Consider the following 12,371-nt stretch of genomic DNA (forward strand, 5'->3'; position numbering starts at 1 on the left):
GGAATGGAATGGAATCAACCCGAATGGAATGGAATGGAATGGAACGGAATGGAATGGAATGGAATGGAATCAACTCGAATGTAATGGAATGGAATGGAGTGGAATGGAATGGAATCAACCCGAATGGAATGGAATGGAATGCAATGGAATGGAATGGAATGGAATCAACACGAAAGGAATGGAATGGAATGGCATGGAATGGAAAGGAATGGAATGGAATCAAATCGAATGGAATGGAATGGAATGGAATGGAATGGAATTGAATTGAATGGAAAGAAATCACCACGAATCTAATGGAATGGAAATGAATGGAATGAAATGCAATGGAATCAACCCGAAAGGAATGGAATGGAATGGAATGGAATGGAATGCAATGGAATCAACTGGAATGGAATGGAATGGAATGGAATGGAATCAACACGAATGGAATGGAATGCGATGGAACGGAATGGAATCAACCCGAATGGAAAGGAATGGCACGGAATGGAATCAACACGAATCTAATGGAATGGAATTGAATGGAATGGATTCCACACGAATGGAGTGGAATGGAATGGAATGGAATGGAATCAACCTGAATGGAATGGAATGCAATGGAATGGAATGGAATGGAATCAACCCGAGTGGAATGGAATGTGATGGAACGGAATGGAATGGAATGGAATGGAATTGAATCAACCCGAATGGAATGCAATGGAATGGAATGGAATGGAATGGAATGCAATGGAATGGAATGGAATGGAATGGAATCAACATGAATAGAGTGGAATGGAATGGAACGGAATGGACTGCAATGGAATGGAATCAACACGAAGGGAATGGAATGCAATGGAATGGAGTGGAATGGAATGGAATCCTCCCGAATGGAATGGAATGGAATGGAATGGAATGGAATCAATCCGAATGGAATGGAATGGAATGGAATGGAATGGAATGGAATGGAATGGAATGGAATCACCACGAATCTAATGGAATGGAATTGAATGGCATGGAATGCAATGGAATCAACCCGAATGGAATGGAGTGGAATGGAATGGAATGCAATGGAATCTACTGGAATGGAATGGAATGGAATGGAATGGAATGGAATGGAATGGAATCTACACGAATGGAATGGAGTGCGAAGGAACGGAATGGAATCATCCCGAATGGAAAGGAATGGAATGGAATGGAATCAACACGAATCTAATGGAATGGAATGGAATGGAATGGAATGGAATGGAATCAACCGGAATGGAATGGAATGGAATGGCATGGAAAGGAATGGAATGGAATCAACCGGAATGGAATGGAATGGAATGGCATGGAAAGGAATGCAATAGAATCAACCCGAATGGAATGGAATGGAATGGAATCAACCCGCATGGAAAGGATTGTGATTGAACTAAATGGAATGGAATGGATTGGAATCAACCCGAATGGAATGGAATGGAATGCAATGGAATGGAATGGAACGGAATGGAATCAACATGAATGGAGTGGAATGGAATGGAATGAAATGGAATGGAATGGAATCATCACGAATGGAATGGAATGGAATACAATGGAATGGAATGGAATGGAATGGAGTGGATTGGAATGGAATCAACCCGAATGAAATGGAATGGAATGGAATGGAATTGAATGGAATGGATTTGAATGGAATCAACCCGAAAAGAGTGGAAGGGAATGGAATGGGATTTAATGGAATGGAATGGAATGGAATGGAATGGAATGGAATGGAATGGAATGGAATCAATCCTAATTGAATGGAATGGAATGGAAAGGAATGGAATCAACCCAAATGGAATGGAATGGAATGAAATGGAATGGAATGGAATGGAATGGAATGTACCCGAAAGGAATGGAATGGAACGGACTGGAATCAACCCGAATGGAATGGAATGGAATGCAATTGAATGGAATGGAATGGAATGGAATCAACCCGAATGGAATGGAATGGAACGGACTGGAATCAACCTGAATGGAATGGAATGGAAGGGAATGGAATGGAATGGAATGGAATGGAATATACCCGAATGGAATGGAATGGAATGAAATGGAGAGAAATGGTATCAACATGAATGGAATGGAATGGAATGGAATGGAATGGAATGGAATGGAATGGAATCAACCCGAATGGAATGAAATGGATTGGCGTGGAAAGGAATGGAACGGAATGGACTCAACCCGAATGCAATGGAATGGAATGGCACGGAATGGAATGGAATGGAGTCAACCCGAATGGAATGGAATGGAATGGAATGGAATGGAATGGAATGGAACGGAATGGAATCAACCCGAATGGAATAGTATGGAATGGAATGGAATGGAATGGAATGGAAGGAATGGCATGGCATGGAATGCAATAGAATAAACCCAAATGGAATGGAATGGAATCGAATGGCATGGAATGCAATAGAATCCACCCGAGTGGAATGGAATGGAATGGAATCAACTCCAATGGAATGGAATGGAATGGAATGGAATGCAGTAGAATGGAATCAATTTGAATGGAATGGAATGGATTGGAATGGAATGGAATCAATCCGAGTGGAATGGAATGGAATGGAATGGATTGGAATGTAATCAACCCGAATGGAATGGAATGGAATGAAATGCAATGAAATGGAACGGAATGGAATCAAACCGAATGGAATGGAATGGAATGGAATGGAATTGAGCGGAATGGAATGGAGTGGAATGGAATGGAATGGAATGAAACCAACCCGAATGGATTGGAATGGAATGGAATGGAATACAATGGAACGGAATGTTATCAACCCGAATAGAATGAAACGGAAGGGAATGGAATGGAAAGAAATGGATTGGAATCAACCCGAATTGAATGGAATGGAATGGAATGAAATGCCATGAAATGTAACGGAATGGAATCAACCCGAATGGAATGGAATGGAATGGAGTGCAATGGAATGGAATCAACCCGAATTCACTGGAATGGAATGGCATGGAATGGAATGGAATGGAATGGAATGGAATCAACCCGAAGGGAGTGTAATGGAATGGGATGGAATGGAATGGAATGGAATGGAATGGAAGGGAATGGAATGGAATCAACATGAATCTAATGGAATGGAATGGAATGGAATCAACCCGATTGGAATGGAATGGAATGGAATCAACCGAAATGGAATGGAATGGAATGCAATGGAATTGAACGGAAAGGAATGGAATGGAATGGAATCAACCGAAATGGAATGGAATGGAATGGAATGGAACGGAATGGAATGGAATGGAATGGTATCATCCCGAATGCAATGGAATGGAATGGATTGGAACGGAATGGAATGGGGTGGAATCAACCCGAATGGGACGGAATGGAATGGAATGGAATGGAATGGAATGGAATGGAATGGAATGGAATCAACCCGAATGGAATGGAATGGAAAGTATGGAATGGAATCAACCCGAATGGAATGGAATGGAATGGAATGGAAAGGTATGGAATGGAATCAACCCGAATGGAATGGAATGGAATGGAATGGAATGGAATGGAATGGAATGGAATGGAATCAACCCGAATGGAATGGAATGCAATGGAATGGAATGGAATAGAATGGAATGGAATGGAATGGAATGGAATGGAATGGAATGGAATGGAATGGAATGGAATGGATTGGAATGGAATCAACCTGTTTAGAATGGAATGGAATGGAATGGAATGGAATGGAATGGAATGGAATGAAATGGATTGGAATGGAATCAACCTGTATAGAATGGAATGGAATGGAATGGAATGGAATGGAATGGAATGGAATGGAATGGAATGGAATGGAATGGAATCAACCCGAATAGAATGGAATGGAATGGAATGGAATGGAATGGAATGGAATGGAATGGAGTCAACCCGAATGGAATGGAATGGAATGGAATGGAATGGAATCAACACGAATGGAATGGAATGGCATCTAATGGAATGGAATGGAATGGAGTCAATCCGAATGGAATGGAATGGAATGCAATGGAAAGGAATGGAATGGAATATAAAGGAATGGATTGGAATGGAATGGAATGGAATGAAATGGGATATAATGGAATGGAATCAACCCGAATGGAATGGAATGGAATTCAATGGAATGGAATGGAATCAACCCGAATGGAATGGAATGGAATGGAATCAACCCGATTGGAATGGAAAGGAATGGAATGGAATGGAATGGAATGGAATAGAATGGAATCAACCCGAATGGAATGGAATGGAATGGAATAGAATGGAATAGAATGGAATCAACCCGAATGAAATGGAATGGAATGGAATGGAATGGAATGGAACGGAATGAAATCAACCCGAATGAAATAGAATGGAATGGATTGGAATGGAATGGAATTGAATGGAATGGAATCAACCCGAAAGGAATGGAACGGAAGGGAAGGGCATGGAATAGAATGGAATGGAATGGAATCAACTCCAATGGAATGGAATGGAATGGAATGGAATGGAATGCAATGAAAGGGAACGGAATGGAATCAACCCGAATGGAATGGAATGGAATGGCATGGAATGGTATGGAATGGAATGTAATCAACCCGAATTGAGTGGAGTGGAATGGAATGGAATGGAATGGAATCAACCCAAATGGAATTGATTGGAATGGAATGGAAAGAAATGGAATGGAATGGAATCAACCCGAATGGAATGGAATGGAATGGAATGGAATCAACCCGAATGGAGTGGAATGGAATGGAATGGCATGGAATGGAATGGAATGGAATGCAATGGAATCAACCAGAATGGAATGGAATGGAATGGCATGGAATGGAAGGGAATGGAATGGAATCAACCCGAATGGAACGGAATGGAATGGAATGGAATGGAATAGAATGGAATCAACCCGAATGGAATGGAATGGAATGGAATCAACTGGAATGGAATGGAATGGAATGGAATGGAATGGAATGGAATGGAACGGAATCAACCCGAATGGAATGGAAAGGGATGGAACGGAATGTAATCAACCCGAATGGAAACGAATGGAATGGAATGGAATGAAATGGAAACAACACGAGTCTAATGGAATGGAATGGAATGGAATGGAGTGGAATCAACACGAATGGAATGGAATGGAATGGAATGGAATGGAATGGAATGGAATGGAATCAACCGGAATGGAATGGTATGGAATAGAATGGAATCAACCCGAATGGAATGGAATGGAATGAAATGGAATGGAATGGCATGGAATAGAATGGAATCAACCCAAATGGAATGGAATGAAATGGAATGGAATGGAATGGAATGGAATCAACACGAATGGTATGGAATGGAATGGAAAGGAATGGAATGGAATGGAATGGAATGGAAGGGAATCAACCCGAATGGACGGGAATTGAATGGAATGGAATGGAACGGACTGAAATCAACCCGAATGGAATGGAATGGAAGGGAATGGAATTGAAGGGAATGGAACGGAATCAAATCGAATGGAATGGAATGTAATTGAATGGAATGGAATGGAATGGAATGAAATGGAACGAAATGGAATCAACCCGAATGGAATGGAGTGGATTAGAATGGAATGGAATGGAATCAACCCGAATGGAATGGAATGTAATTGAATGGAATGGAATGCAATGGAATGAAATGGAACGAAATGGAATCAACCCGAATGGAATGGAATTGAATGGAATGGAATGGAATCGAATCAACCCGAATGGAATGGAATCAACCCGAATGGAATGGAATGGAATGGAATGGAATGGAATGGAATGGAATGGAATGTGATGGAATGGAATCAACCGGAATGGAATGGAATGGAATGGAATGGAATGGAACGGAACGGACTGCAATCAACACGAATGGAATGGAATGGAAGGCCATGGAATGGAATGGAATCAACCCGAATGGAATGCAATGTAATTGAATGGAATGGAATGGAATGGAATTAAATGGAACGAAATGGAATCAACCCGAATGGAATGGAATGGAATGGAATGGAATGAAATGGAATGGAATGGAATTAACCCGAATGGAATGGAATGGAATGGCATGGAATGGAATGAAATGGAATCAACACGAATGGAATGGAATGGAATGGCACCTAATGGAATGGAATGGAATGGAGTCAACCCGAATGGAATGGAATGGAATGGAATGGAATGGAATGGAATAGAATGGAATGGATTGGAATGGAATGGAATGGAATGAAATGGGATACAATGGAATGGAATCAACCCGAATGGAATGGAATGGAATGGAATGGAATGGAATGGAATGGAATCAACCCGATTGCAATGGAATGGAATGGAATGGAATGGAAAAGAATGGAATCAACCCGAATGGAATGGAATGGAATGGAATAGAATGGAATGGAATGGCATCAACCCGAATGAAATGGAATGGAATGGAATGGAATGGAATGGAATGGAATGAAATCAACCCGAATGAAATAGAATGGTATGGATTCGAATGGAATGGTATGGAATGGAATGGAATCAACCCAAAAGGAATGGAATGGTAGGGAAGGGCACGGAATAGAATGGAATGCAATGGAATCAACTCCAATGGAATGGAATGGAATGGAATGGAATGCAATGAAATGCAAAGGAATGGAATCAACCTGAAGGGAATGGAATGGAATGCCATGGAATGGTATGGAATGGAATGTAATCAACCCGAATTGAGTGGAGTGGAATGGAATGGAATGGAATGGAATCACCCCGAATGGAATTGAGTGGAATGGAACAGACAGAAATGGAATGGAATGGAATCAAACCGAATGGAATGGAATGGAATGGAATGGAATGGAATGGAATGGAATCAACCAGAATGGAATGGAATGGAATGGCATGGAATGGAATGGAATGGAATAGAATGGAATCAACCCGAATGGAATGGAATGGAATGGAACGGAATCAACGCGAATGGAATGGAATGGAATGGAATGGAATTGAATGGAATCAACCCAAATGGAACGGAAAGGGATGGAATGGAATGGAATCAACACGAATGGAAAGGAATGGAATGGAATGGAATGAAATTGAATGGAATGGAAACAACACGAATCTAATGGAATGGAATGGAATGGAATGGAATGGAATGGAATGGAATCAACACGAATGGAATGGAATGGTATGGTAAGGAATGGAACGGAATGGAATCGAATGGAATGGAATGGAATGGAATGGAATGGATTGGAATCAACCGGAATGGAATGGAATGGAATGGAATGGAATAGAATGGAATCAACCCGAATGGAATGGAATGGAATAGAATGGAATGGAATCAACTCGAATGAAATGGAATGGAATGGAATGGACTGGAAAGGAATGTAATCAACCCGAAAGGAATGGAATGGAAGTGAATGGAATGGAATTGAATGGAATGGAATGGAATCAACCCGAATGGAATGGAATGGAATGGAATGAAATGCAATGAAATGCAACGGAATGGAATCAACCCGAATGGAGTGGAGTGGAATGGAATGGAATGGAATGGATTCGAATGGAACGGAATCAACACGAATCGAATGGAATGGAATGGATTTTAATGGAATGGACTGGAATCAACTCGATTGGAACGGAAAGGAATGGAATGGAATGGAATGGAATGGAATGGAATGGAATCAACTGGAATGGAATGGAATGGAATGGAATCAACCCGAATGGAATGGAATGGAATGGAACGGAATGGAATGGAATGGAATGGAATCAACTCGAATGTAATGGAATGGAATGGAGTGGAATGGAATGGAATCAACCCGAATGGAATGGAATGGAATGCAATGGAATGGAATGGAATGGAATCAACACGAAAGGAATGGAATGGAATGGCATGGAATGGAAAGGAATGGAATGGAATCAAATCCAATGGAATGGAATGGAATGGAATGGAATGGAATTGAATTGAATGGAAAGAAATCACCACGAATCTAATGGAATGGAAATGAATGGAATGAAATGCAATGGAATCAACCCGAAAGGAATGGAATGGAATGGAATGGAATGGAATGCAATGGAATCAACTGGAATGGAATGGAATGGAATGGAATGGAATCAACACGAATGGAATGGAATGCGATGGAACGGAATGGAATCAACCCGAATGGAAAGGAATGGCACGGAATGGAATCAACACGAATCTAATGGAATGGAATTGAATGGAATGGATTCCACACGAATGGAGTGGAATGGAATGGAATGGAATGGAATCAACCTGAATGGAATGGAATGCAATGGAATGGAATGGAATGGAATCAACCCGAGTGGAATGGAATGTGATGGAACGGAATGGAATGGAATGGAATGGAATTGAATCAACCCGAATGGAATGCAATGGAATGGAATGGAATGGAATGGAATGCAATGGAATGGAATGGAATGGAATGGAATCAACATGAATAGAGTGGAATGGAATGGAACGGAATGGACTGCAATGGAATGGAATCAACACGAAGGGAATGGAATGCAATGGAATGGAGTGGAATGGAATGGAATCCTCCCGAATGGAATGGAATGGAATGGAATGGAATGGAATCAATCCGAATGGAATGGAATGGAATGGAATGGAATGGAATGGAATGGAATGGAATGGAATCACCACGAATCTAATGGAATGGAATTGAATGGCATGGAATGCAATGGAATCAACCCGAATGGAATGGAGTGGAATGGAATGGAATGCAATGGAATCTACTGGAATGGAATGGAATGGAATGGAATGGAATGGAATGGAATGGAATGGAATCTACACGAATGGAATGGAGTGCGAAGGAACGGAATGGAATCATCCCGAATGGAAAGGAATGGAATGGAATGGAATCAACACGAATCTAATGGAATGGAATGGAATGGAATGGAATGGAATGGAATCAACCGGAATGGAATGGAATGGAATGGCATGGAAAGGAATGGAATGGAATCAACCGGAATGGAATGGAATGGAATGGCATGGAAAGGAATGCAATAGAATCAACCCGAATGGAATGGAATGGAATGGAATCAACCCGCATGGAAAGGATTGTGATTGAACTAAATGGAATGGAATGGATTGGAATCAACCCGAATGGAATGGAATGGAATGCAATGGAATGGAATGGAACGGAATGGAATCAACATGAATGGAGTGGAATGGAATGGAATGAAATGGAATGGAATGGAATCATCACGAATGGAATGGAATGGAATACAACGGAATGGAATGGAATGGAATGGAGTGGATTGGAATGGAATCAACCCGAATGAAATGGAATGGAATGGAATGGAATTGAATGGAATGGATTTGAATGGAATCAACCCGAAAAGAGTGGAAGGGAATGGAATGGGATTTAATGGAATGGAATGGAATGGAATGGAATGGAATGGAATGGAATCAATCCTAATTGAATGGAATGGAATGGAAAGGAATGGAATCAACCCAAATGGAATGGAATGGAATGAAATGGAATGGAATGGAATGGAATGGAATGTACCCGAAAGGAATGGAATGGAACGGACTGGAATCAACCCGAATGGAATGGAATGGAATGCAATTGAATGGAATGGAATGGAATGGAATCAACCCGAATGGAATGGAATGGAACGGACTGGAATCAACCTGAATGGAATGGAATGGAAGGGAATGGAATGGAATGGAATGGAATGGAATATACCCGAATGGAATGGAATGGAATGAAATGGAGAGAAATGGTATCAACATGAATGGAATGGATTGGAATGGAATGGAATGGAATGGAATGGAATGGAATGGAATCAACCCGAATGGAATGAAATGGATTGGCGTGGAAAGGAATGGAACGGAATGGACTCAACCCGAATGGAATGGAATGGAATGGCACGGAATGGAATGGAATGGAGTCAACCCGAATGGAATGGAATGGAATGGAATGGAATGGAATGGAATGGAACGGAATGGAATCAACCCGAATGGAATAGTATGGAATGGAATGGAATGGAATGGAATGGAAGGAATGGCATGGCATGGAATGCAATAGAATAAACCCAAATGGAATGGAATGGAATCGAATGGCATGGAATGCAATAGAATCCACCCGAGTGGAATGGAATGGAATGGAATCAACTCCAATGGAATGGAATGGAATGGAATGGAATGCAGTAGAATGGAATCAATTTGAATGGAATGGAATGGATTGGAATGGAATGGAATCAATCCGAGTGGAATGGAATGGAATGGAATGGATTGGAATGTAATCAACCCGAATGGAATGGAATGGAATGAAATGCAATGAAATGGAACGGAATGGAATCAAACCGAATGGAATGGAATGGAATGGAATGGAATTGAGCGGAATGGAATGGAGTGGAATGGAATGGAATGGAATGAAACCAACCCGAATGGATTGGAATGGAATGGAATGGAATACAATGGAACGGAATGTTATCAACCCGAATAGAATGAAACGGAAGGGAATGGAATGGAAAGAAATGGATTGGAATCAACCCGAATTGAATGGAATGGAATGGAATGAAATGCCATGAAATGTAACGGAATGGAATCAACCCGAATGGAATGGAATGGAATGGAGTGCAATGGAATGGAATCAACCCGAATTCACTGGAATGGAATGGCATGGAATGGAATGGAATGGAATGGAATGGAATCAACCCGAAGGGAGTGTAATGGAATGGGATGGAATGGAATGGAATGGAATGGAATGGAAGGGAATGGAATGGAATCAACATGAATCTAATGGAATGGAATGGAATGGAATCAACCCGATTGGAATGGAATGGAATGGAATCAACCGAAATGGAATGGAATGGAATGCAATGGAATTGAACGGAAAGGAATGGAATGGAATGGAATCAACCGAAATGGAATGGAATGGAATGGAATGGAACGGAATGGAATGGAATGGAATGGTATCATCCCGAATGCAATGGAATGGAATGGATTGGAACGGAATGGAATGGGGTGGAATCAACCCGAATGGGACGGAATGGAATGGAATGGAATGGAATGGAATGGAATGGAATGGAATCAACCCGAATGGAATGGAATGGAAAGTATGGAATGGAATCAACCCGAATGGAATGGAATGGAATGGAATGGAAAGGTATGGAATGGAATCAACCCGAATGGAATGGAATGGAATGGAATGGAATGGAATGGAATGGAATGGAATGGAATGGAATGGAATCAACCCGAATGGAATGGAATGCAATGGAATGGAATGGAATAGAATGGAATGGAATGGAATGGAATGGAATGGAATGGAATGGAATGGAATGGATTGGAATGGAATCAACCTGTTTAGAATGGAATGGAATGGAATGGAATGGAATGGAATGGAATGGAATGAAATGGATTGGAATGGAATCAACCTGTATAGAATGGAATGGAATGGAATGGAATGGAATGGAATGGAATGGAATGGAATCAACCCGAATAGAATGGAATGGAATGGAATGGAATGGAATGGAATGGAATGGAATGGAGTCAACCCGAATGGAATGGAATGGAATGGAATGGAATGGAATCAACACGAATGGAATGGAATGGCATCTAATGGAATGGAATGGAATGGAGTCAATCCGAATGGAATGGAATGGAATGCAATGGAAAGGAATGGAATGGAATATAAAGGAATGGATTGGAATGGAATGGAATGGAATGAAATGGGATATAATGGAATGGAATCAACCCGAATGGAATGGAATGGAATTCAATGGAATGGAATGGAATCGAATGGAATGGAATGGAATGGAATGGAATCAACCCGATTGGAATGGAAAGGAATGGAATGGAATGGAATGGAATGGAATAGAATGGAATCAACCCGAATGGAATGGAATGGAATGGAATAGAATGGAATAGAATGGAATCAACCCGAATGAAATGGAATGGAATGGAATGGAATGGAATGGAACGGAATGAAATCAACCCGAATGAAATAGAATGGAATGGATTGGAATGGAATGGAATTGAATGGAATGGAATCAACCCGAAAGGAATGGAATGGAAGGGAAGGGCATGGAATAGAATGGAATGGAATGGAATCAACTCCAATGGAATGGAATGGAATGGAATGGAATGGAATGCAATGAAAGGGAACGGAATGGAATCAACCCGAATGGAATGGAATGGAATGGCATGGAATGGTATGGAATTGAATGTAATCAACCCGAATTGAGTGGAGTGGAATGGAATGGAATTGAATGGAATCAACCCAAATGGAATTGATTGGAATGGAATGGAAAGAAATGGAATGGAATGGAATCAACCCGAATGGAATGGAATGGAATGGAATGGAATCAACCCGAATGGAGTGGAATGGAATGGAATGGCATGGAATGGAATGGAATGGAATGCAATGGAATCAACCAGAATGGAATGGAATGGAATGGCATGGAATGGAAGGGAATGGAATGGAATCAACCCGAATGGAACGGAATGGAATGGAATGGAATGGAAT

This window comes from Pan troglodytes, chromosome 16 (genome assembly GCF_028858775.2).
Source record: "Pan troglodytes isolate AG18354 chromosome 16, NHGRI_mPanTro3-v2.0_pri, whole genome shotgun sequence".
In the NCBI taxonomy this organism is placed as follows: Eukaryota; Metazoa; Chordata; class Mammalia; order Primates; family Hominidae; genus Pan; species Pan troglodytes.